The sequence below is a fragment of the Leucoraja erinacea genome, chromosome 36, assembly GCF_028641065.1.
Source record: "Leucoraja erinacea ecotype New England chromosome 36, Leri_hhj_1, whole genome shotgun sequence".
In the NCBI taxonomy this organism is placed as follows: domain Eukaryota; kingdom Metazoa; phylum Chordata; class Chondrichthyes; order Rajiformes; family Rajidae; genus Leucoraja; species Leucoraja erinaceus.
This window is the reverse complement of record NC_073412.1, coordinates 1508570-1518269: the sequence shown is the minus strand read 5'-3', so window position 1 is coordinate 1518269 and position 9700 is coordinate 1508570. Positions and strand designations below refer to the sequence as shown.

At 44.7% G+C, this 9700-nt stretch overlaps 1 protein-coding gene across 3 annotated transcripts in view; it reads left to right on the top strand.

Annotated features, from left to right (window-relative positions):
• The first annotated feature begins 436 nt into the window (after positions 1–436).
• Positions 437–9700, top strand: part of commd4 (COMM domain containing 4) — a 126333-nt gene continuing 117069 nt past the window's right edge. For all 3 annotated transcript variants that reach the window (XM_055662891.1, XM_055662892.1, XM_055662889.1), the window contains exon 1: positions 437–441. The gene's annotated coding sequence lies outside the window, so the exon portion shown is untranslated. The remainder of the gene's footprint in view (positions 442–9700) is intronic.

Sequence of the window (9700 nt, the reverse complement as noted above, 5' to 3'; positions counted from 1 at the left end):
CAGGAAGGATTTCTTCACCAGCAATGGGATTTGGAACAGAATACGAGCCTCCACTTGCCACTGCCAGAGGTGAGTTCTGGGGAACATTTCTCCACATGAGAACCAAAGATCGTAGAGCAGGTCTTTGATGAGAACTAAGTGGATGTCAATGAAACTTTATCCAACCCGACTTTTAATGGGTGCATTGTTTAAGGGATTGGAGACTCGTTGAACTGGCTATCCACCAGTCGGTGTTTTTGAGAAATCTAATCTCTTCCATGCCTTCATTTGCAACAGATGCCAAACTTGCCCCAGGTGCAGAGACTAATTAAACCTGAACCTGAAACGCAAGTTTTTTTGAGTTCCTTGGCTATCATTCGCATTGTTTTACAGGTGGCTGACACTGTGTAGCCAAACTGTGATGCATAGTTAGCCACGTGATAGGTGGCACGTACATGGGGACTTCACACTTGGAAGGTCCCTCAAGATCTCCCTTCATCCAACTTGGAGCTGCCGTGCCTTGTTGACTGCACTGCTCGGACTCTGCTTTGCATTGATTCCTTCCACCCCACCGTAATGTCCAAGTCAGTGGGCGACTGAATGCCACACTTGCCTGGGGTGACCACATCTCCTGTAGATGAGTTACAGGCAGCACAATGGCACAGCTGTAGAGTTGCTTCACAGTCCCAGAGACCCGTGTTCGATCCTGACTACGGGTGCTGTCTGTATGGAGTTTGTACGTTCTTCCCGTGACTGCGTGGGTTTTCTCCGAGATCTTCGGTTTCCTCCCACAATCGAGACGTGCAGGTTTGTAAGTTAATTGGCTTGGTGTGTGTATAAATTGTCCCTAGTGTGTGTGTGTGTAGGACAGTGTTAGTGTGCGGGGACTGCTGGTCGGTGAATACTCCATGGGTCGACGGGCCTGTTTCCACACAGTATCTAAACTAAAGATACTAAACTAGCAGTCTAAACTAAAAAACAAATCTAGGCTAGACAAGGCATTTCAGGAGAACATGAAAGACTGGTTTAGTTTTGAGATATAGTACAGAAACGGGCCCATCAAGTCCACACCAACCAGAGATCCCCGCACATTAACACTGTCCTACACACTAGGGATAATTTACATTTATACCAAACTAATAGGTTTGGGAGGAAACTGAAGATCCCATGCGATCACAGGGAGAACGTACAAACTCCATACAGACAGCACCCGTAGTCTGGATGGAACCCGGGTCTCTGGCGCTGTGAGGCAGCAACGCTACTTAGCCTGCCACCCTGCTGCCCGTGTGGGACAGGGACCCTTCAGACTGAAGTATCACCTACCCATGTTCTCCAGAGTTGCATCCTCACCTGTGTTACTCCAGCACTTTATGGCCTTTTGTGTAATCCAGTTTATGCAGTTCCTTGTTTCTACAAACATAATGAGTGCCCTTGTTTATATTGAGCTACATCTGCAGTTCTGAGTTTCCCAGCTTCAACTTGAAGTTAATCACTGTCATGTTGATGAAGTGATGTACGTAGCTAGTAATGCTACGTACATCACTGTATTGAAAGGACAATAATTCATTGTGATAGTTACACTATCAATCAACGTTCAAGCCTCAACAGCACCACCAGATGTCAGAGTGCATTAGAAAATGATTTGTTTAAGAAGGAACTGCAGATGCTGGAAAAAAATCGAAGGTAGATAAAAAAAATGTTGAAGAAACTCAGCGGGTGAGGCAGCATCTGTGGAGCAAGGAATAGGAGGTGTTTTGGGTCCGAGACCCTTCGTCAGACTTCATTTCTGAAGAAGGGTCTCGACCCGAAATGTCACCTATTTCCTTCGCACCATAGATGCTGCCTCACCCGCTGAAATTCTCCAGCATTTTAGTGTACGTTAGAAAATGATTTAGTAATTCCAGAATGTCAAACTGCCAGATACAAGCGTTAATATTTTTCCAAATTGTGTTATTTTTTTTTTTAATCACTCTGCCATTTCTGATACTACTCCCGGCTGAGGTAACCATAGAGGCTGCTTGCCCCCTTGGTGGATGGATTGGTTGAACCAAAAGCAACTCCTAGTGTAGTTTAGTTTGTCACGTGTACTGAGGTACAGTGAAAAGCTTTTGTTGCATGCTAACCAGTCAGCGGAAAGACAATGCAAGATTACAATCGAGCCATTTACAGTGTACAGATAAATCATAGATACCTTGCTATGATTGAAGACTTTTTATACATTTCTGCTATGCATTTATTTTTTAATACATGGCTTGTGTTTTTGATGTGTTCTTTCTTAAACAGATAAAGCCTGAAAGGTATATACTGAATGAAACCTATGCCAATTATTCATTTGCATCTTGAACCCCTTCAAGCAAATTCTGGGGAGGTCAAAGAATGAACAAAGTCTGTTTTCTCCCCTTCACATGGAAGATAAATTTGTGGAACTGGAGTTGGTGTCCAGGCGAAACTACAGTCCAAGTTCCTTGGTATCGACCCTGTATAGTTAATCCTTTAGGATAAACTCTTTCTTGCTCAATGTTTGTTGTTGCCTCATAAACCTCTGTAGCAATCTATTTTCAAATGTTTGCCATTGTAAATAGAGGAAGATATTTGCCATTTCAATTGTCTCGTTAGTTTAATAGCTGTAATAAAATGAAGTGAAAATGCCTTTCTTCCCCTTTCACTCCGTAGAGTTTTACTCCCACTTGATGTTTGTACTTACTATTAAATTTGGTTTAATATATTGATATTATGTACTTGCTTAAATAGATAAACACTCATGGGTTTTTGGGGGGCATTTGTTAATATTTCGATCAATATTCAAGAGGTGATTGTAACAGGCTTGGAAGTAGAAACCTGCCGCTGCTATTTGGATGAGAGGATTTTGACTTGAGTTTTAGGGGATTTCCAAACTGCAGACGAAACTATGGTGATGTCTGACACAAGCTGGGGTGACTCGGTGGGACAGGCAGCATCTCTGGAGGGTTCGGCCCTCATTCTGAAGGAGGGCCAAACTCCCACTGAGTTACTCCAGCTTTTTGTGTGTCACCTTTGATTTAAAGCAGCATCTGCAGTTCCTTCTTGCACAAGATATGGTGATGAGTTTGTATTCGGAGTTGGTATTAAAGTTAAATGTAGGCTAAACACATTGTAATCGGAGGCCAAATCGGCATTAACATCCAGCTAAAACCAAATGATGAATGGATCCAAGCCTGGGCTTTGAAAGTGGTTTATCCTTCATTCATGTTACTCCAGATTTTGCATGTTGCAGTATGTTATATTTGGACCTTTATACCACCTTTCACTGCAAGGAAAGATGGCCTTGCCCTAGACATTGCTAGCATTTTTCACTATTGACTTTTTTTTACTTCCATTATATCACGTTTGGCAACATTTTTCGGTTTTTCTGCACAACTATGAGCTGGAAATTCTGACGGGTTGTACCTGAACACCACCTATGTCATTTTTCTGATGCTCTCATCCAATATATTTATTCCCTCTATTGAACAAGCTGTCATTGTTAAACTTTGCATATGCTTAAACCAGCATTTTAAAACACCAAGGGAATTATCTAGGTAAATGAGAACTGTTGCATTTCCTTGTAATTTTGGCCAGTTACATGGGTCTAGGATTGGACCTCTCAACCACTGAGGTAAAGCACGTTAGTAGAACTCTTTTCCGACATGCATCTGTGCACTGGTCTAAAGGGGCTGTCCCACTGTACGAGCTAATTCCAGAGTTCTCCCGAGTATCCCCTGAATCAAACTCGGACAATTACAGTAATAGCCGCTCGCAGGTACTCGAGACTCTCATGGACATGTTCCAACATGTTGAAAAATCTTCACGAGCTTACCGCGTTTCCTGCGTACCTGCTGTTTGCGTTACGAGCTGCTAAGAGACGTCCCTGAGCTCCGATGTACATTCTACGTGCTTAACACGAGTTTGTGTTTGTGTTTTTAACTCGGGAGAGCTCTTGAATTAGCTTAGTACAGTGGGACAGCCCCTTAATGCTAGTGGAGTCCTTGTGAGGAATATACAAGAAAATCTACCAGTGTAGATGATATTTAACATCTAACCCACATGGAGACATTAATGGGATTCATATTGATGACCACATGATCTCATTAAGAGTGGGTGGATAGAATTGCAGTCGTCGCTATAATTGTTATAATATTTGCTTGCTGTTTGTTTCCATTGCTGTTTATTCAATAATCTTGATCTCCTGAAGTTATGGTGTCTATTTCATGTGTAAAAGATAGTCTGCAGTTCAATATTTGTTTGAAGACTTGGTTTAAAAAACATTTTCCTATGCATAGTTCGATATCCATAAGATAATTTTAAAATTTTTAAATAAAATGTAAACTTCTGAAATTTGAGATCTTTGGTTTTGAGTTTTGCATTTGTTTTGTTCATTGTGAATGCAAGCCAAGATATTAATCATATTTATTACAACAATGAATTAGATGTAGTCATAGAACATGTTCTCAAATCCATGTTGCACAAGGTGCCCTGTGAGGTGACTAAGTTTTTAAAACATGTTTTGGTTTGAGTATTAATATTACTCATTAAGGCTACTACTCGTAAGAATGTAGCATGACTTGTTTTTGTAAAAGAGACATTTTAAATGTCATCTGGACAATATGTCTATTTCAAAATGGTAGGAATTTGTCCTGAAGGTTTCATTTTTAAATGAGGCTTTAGTTTGGCCACAAATTTGGTGCGTGTATTTCCCTTGGTGGGAAATTCCCACCATCTCTTCCCTTACCCGAGCAATCAAGGGGTTTCGACCCAAAACATCACCAATTCCTTCGCTCCATAGATGCTGCCTCACACGCTGAGTTTCTACCAGCAATTGGCTTCTGCAAAACATGTAATCTACCTTATGTCCAACTCAGATCGGGTAGATGCCCAGAAAAGTTGAATCGAGGACCAGAGGACATTGGTTCAAGGTGAAGGGGAAAAGATTTAATATGACTCTGAGGGGTGACTTTTTCACACAAAGGGTGGTGGGTGTATGGAACGAGCTGCCAGAGGAGGTAGTTGAGGCTGGGACTATCCCAACATTTAAGAAGCATTTAGACAGGTACATGGATAGGACAGGTTTGGAGGGATATGGACCAAATGCTGGCAGGTGGGACTAGTGTAGCTGGGACATGTTGGCCGGTGTGGGCAAGTTGGGCAGAAGGGCCTGTTTCCACACTGTATCACTCTGACTCTGTGTTACACTGCTGGAGTAACTCAATGGGTCAGCCAGCATCTCTGGAGTTCGTGGGTAGGTGCTGTTTTGGTTTGAGACTGAGTTTATTTTGGGGGGAAGAAGTTGGAAGAGATGGGGGGGGGGGGGGCAAAGAGGTGAGGAAGAGAACAGAATCCCTGCTAGCCAACCAACACTTCCAATTTAAAATTATTCTCTGGATTTAATAGGCTGTGGAGGCCAAGTCAATGGTTATTTTTAAGGCCGAGATCGATAGATTTGTGATTGGTACCGTTGTTGGGAGTTGTGAAGAATGCAGGAGAGGGGATCAGGAGGGAGAAATCAGCCATGATTGAATGGTGGAATAGACTTGATGGGCCGAATGGCTTAATTCTGCTTCTATCGCTTGTGACCTTAATAATGGAACATGTTTATCTCCAGCATCCACCAGCTTTGCAAAATCCCTCCCTTCCTCCCCACCTCCACCTACCATTGACGCCAGTTTAGTTTAGAGATAGAGCATGAAACGCCCTTCTGCCCACCGAGTCCACACTGACCAGCGATCCCCGCACATTAACACTATCCTACACACACTGGGGACTATTTACATTTATACCAAATCCAATTAACCTACAAACCTGCACGTCTTTGGAGTGTGGGAGGAAACCGAAGATCTCAGGGGAGGGAAAACCCCACTCTGATTATCTGGAGAACGTACAAACTCCGTACAGACAGCGCCTGTAGTCAGGATTGAACCTGGGTCAATGGAACTGTGAGGCAGCAACTCTACCGCTGTGCCTTTATCCAGTCTTTATCTGATGGGGCCCAGTGTTGGGCATCTCGCCCTCTGGCTAGCGACTCAAACGTTTTAAACATAAAGATTCCATCATTTTTGACTTTCTTGCTGCCTTTCTGCATGTTGATTGCATTTAAAGAAGACTCTGGCCAAGTTAGCACGGGCACCTCTGCTAATCTGGTTTCCAGACACCACTGTGTTGGTGTTGTGCTGTACATTCCTTGGACATTTCAGCACCACCTGTAATTGCATGATTCCAAACACAATTGCATAACCAACTCTTGAGAAGCCGCCTATGTTTACACTCCCCAAGGTGTAGTTGAGCTAAGCCTCCCCCTGACAATTGATCTTGGCAAGCGGTGTGCCACTTGAACCCGATGGCATTTCCTCCTTTAATATAATGCCCGCAAGCAACTGCTCGGCAGGTCAGGACGTTCCTGCACAATGCCAATTTGATATCGCTGACCTCTCGTTAAGTCTGAAGAAGGGTCTCGCCCTGAAACGTCGCCTAAATCCTTTCCCTTCGCTCCATAGACGCTGCCTCACCTGCTGAGTTTCTCCAGCATTTTTGTCTTCCTTTGTTAATCTGGTTTGATGGTGTGTGTGAACATACCCAACATGCCCACACCGATCAACCAGTCCCATCCACACTAGTCCCTGTGTGGCCCATTTACCTCCAAACCTGTCCTGTCCATGTCTAACTTTTTCTTAAACGCAAGCAAGTACAGTGTGATTCCTGCTCTGTCCATATTTTTGGAAGACAAAGGAAGATGGACACACATAGCTGGAGTAACTCAGCGTGACAGGCAGCATCTCTGGGTGATGTTTTGGGTTGAGACTCTTCTTCGGGCATCTAGTCCCCTTTGTCTCTTCACATCTTAACCTTCCATATCTCTGTCTCCCTCTTCCCCAACTCTCAGTCTGAAGAAGGGTCTCGACCCAAAACATCACCCATTCCTTCTATCCAGAGATACCTGCTGTCCTGCTGAGTTGCTCCAGCACTTTGTGTCTATCTTCGGTGTAAACCTGTATCTGCAGTTCCTTCCTGCATGCCTAGTTCTGGATTTACATCCAAAGAGACATAATTGGGTAAAGGAATGTCAAACCAGCTAAACCCAAAACCAGTTTGGGTTTAAATGTGAAGGAGACTGGAGAAATTTCAAAAAATTCCCCAGCATTTAAATTAATCTCCAAGAATCTGCCTTTGCTGCCAGGGCCGGCTGTTATTGCCCTTCAAGTTGATGAGGCCATAAACACAGTGGCAGAAGTGGGTCTGCGCTGACATTCAAACTATCCACCTCATGATCAATGTGTGTCTGCTTTCCCCAGCTAAGATATCGGAGAAGCATTTGGATCCATCCATGTGGGTTGTCCACCAGGGTCCTGATCTGTTTCTCCCTCTCAACCCCATTCTCCTGCCTTCTTCACATAACCTTTTGATTAACTTCCCTTATCAAGAACCGATCAATCTCCACCTCAAATAGAAACCCATGTCTTGTCCTTCACAGCCGCCTGTGGCAGTGAATTCCACGGATTCACTACCCGCTGGCTAAAGAGATTCCACATCTCCATTCTAAAGGTGCGTACTTGCATTTTGTTGCTGTGCCCTCTGGTTCTAGTCTCTCCCACTGGAGGAAACATCCTGTCCACACGCACTCTACCAATGCGTGCTGGATGCACACACGTCGTCCCTTGAAACGGCGAGGTCTCGTTTGGAGTTGTGTGTTCCTCTTTCAGGCAATGCTCAAAGTAAACATGATTCCATTTCCTCTCCTTTTTAGTGTAGTTTTTACGTTAGTAGAGAGAGGAAACGGTCCCTTCAGCCCATTGAGTCCGCACCGACCAGCGATCCCTACACACTAACACTAATCTCACGCGCTCACTCACTCACTCACGCATTCACTCACCTACCTACAAACCTGCGCGTCTTTGGAGTGCGGGAGGAAACCGAAGATCTCGGAGAAAACCCACGCAGGTCACGGTGAGAACGTGCAAACTCCGTACAGACAGCGCCCGTAGTCGGGATTGAACCCGGGTCACTGGTGCTGCTTGTCGATAATAATCCCATTCAATCTCGCTGCAATTTCATTGACTGAAGGTATCATGTCGAATGTCACAAAGAGGCCCTTCGGCCCACATAGTCTATGCTGAACATTGATGTCAAGACCAAATCCATATCTCTCCTTTCCCTGCATATCCATGTGCCCGTCCGAAAGTCCCTTAAATGCCATCATTGTATTCGTCTCCACTCATGACGGCATGTTGCAGGAACTATAATAATAATATTAATATAATAATAACTAAAATTAAAAAAATAATAATAACTTGTCCCACACATCTCCCCCTCTCACCGTAAACTTATGCGCTGGAGTATTTGATCTTTTCATACTAGGGAATAGTTTCTGACTGTCTACGAGCGCTGTGTAATATGGCTGCCCTTCCTGCATCCGGTGAACTGTATTTCTCAGTCCCCACCTGGTCAGAGTCGCTGCTTTCCTCCGAGCTGCATCTTCGCCCCTTCCTCGCGGCCTACCAATGGGACTGGAGCGGCGTTTCCTGCCGGGACCGGCCAGAACCTCAGCTCCGGAGCGCTGAAACCACCGATTCCTACATCGAGGCGCTGATTTTAAACACCGCGGAGCCTAGGATCTTTCGCCGAGACCGCCAGTGTTTGAGCTCCGACCAGCGCGGCCTGTGGTCTTCGGGAGCCGCGATCTCCGGGGAGGAAGCGGCCGTTCCAGACGCTCCAAGCCGCTGAACGCGTTCTCCCGACTCCGGAGCTCCATCAGCCGGCGAGAGGGCCTGAAACATCGGGCCACGTTGCCGCGACTGCGGAGACCTCAATAGGCCCCGACCACGGGAGAACAAGAGGAAGAGGACTGGACTTTGCTGCCTTCCCTCACAGTGGGAACCATTGTGTGGTGGGATGTTTTTATGTTTATTGTTAAATTCTTTAATGTTGTGTGTTCTTTTTTATCGGTGTGCTGCAAATGGCAACTCAAATTTCACTAATTGGTGTATGTGACAATAAGTGTCCTTGTTCTTTGCCTCTCATAACTTTATATACTTGTATCAGGCCTCCCCGCAACTTCTTGGCGTTCCAGAGAAAACAATCCAAGTGTACAACCTCGCCCTGTAGCTAATATCTGCCAATCGAGGCATTATTTTGGTAACCCTACTCTGCACCCTTTCCAAAGCCTCCACATCCATACCGTATGCCTTTGTCATTATTCCATCTACTTAGGTTGCCATTTCATAAGCGTTATGGGCTTGGATCCCAAGATCCTTCTGTACACCAATGCTTTTAAGCTTCTTGCCATTACTTGTATATTTTCCCTTTACATTCAACCTCCCAAAATGCAACATCTCACATTTTCTTGGATTAAACCCACTGTAGCTGATCTATATCCCGCTATATATTCACTCCCCCCAGCCCCTGACCCCAGCAATCATTGTGTCATCTGCAAACTTACAAAACATCCCATCTGCGTTTATGTCCAATTCATGAGAGGAATAGATCGGGTAGATGCGCAGAGTCTTTTGCCCAGAGTCATCAAGAACCAGAGGAGATAGGTTTATGTTGAAGGGGAATAGATTCAATAGGAATCTGAGGGGTAACTTTTTCACACAAAGGGTGGTGGGTGTATGGAACGAGCTGCCAGAGGAGGTAGTTGTGGCAGGGACTATCCCAGCATTTAGGAAACGGACAGACAGGTACATGGATAGGACAGGTGTGGAGGGATAGGCAG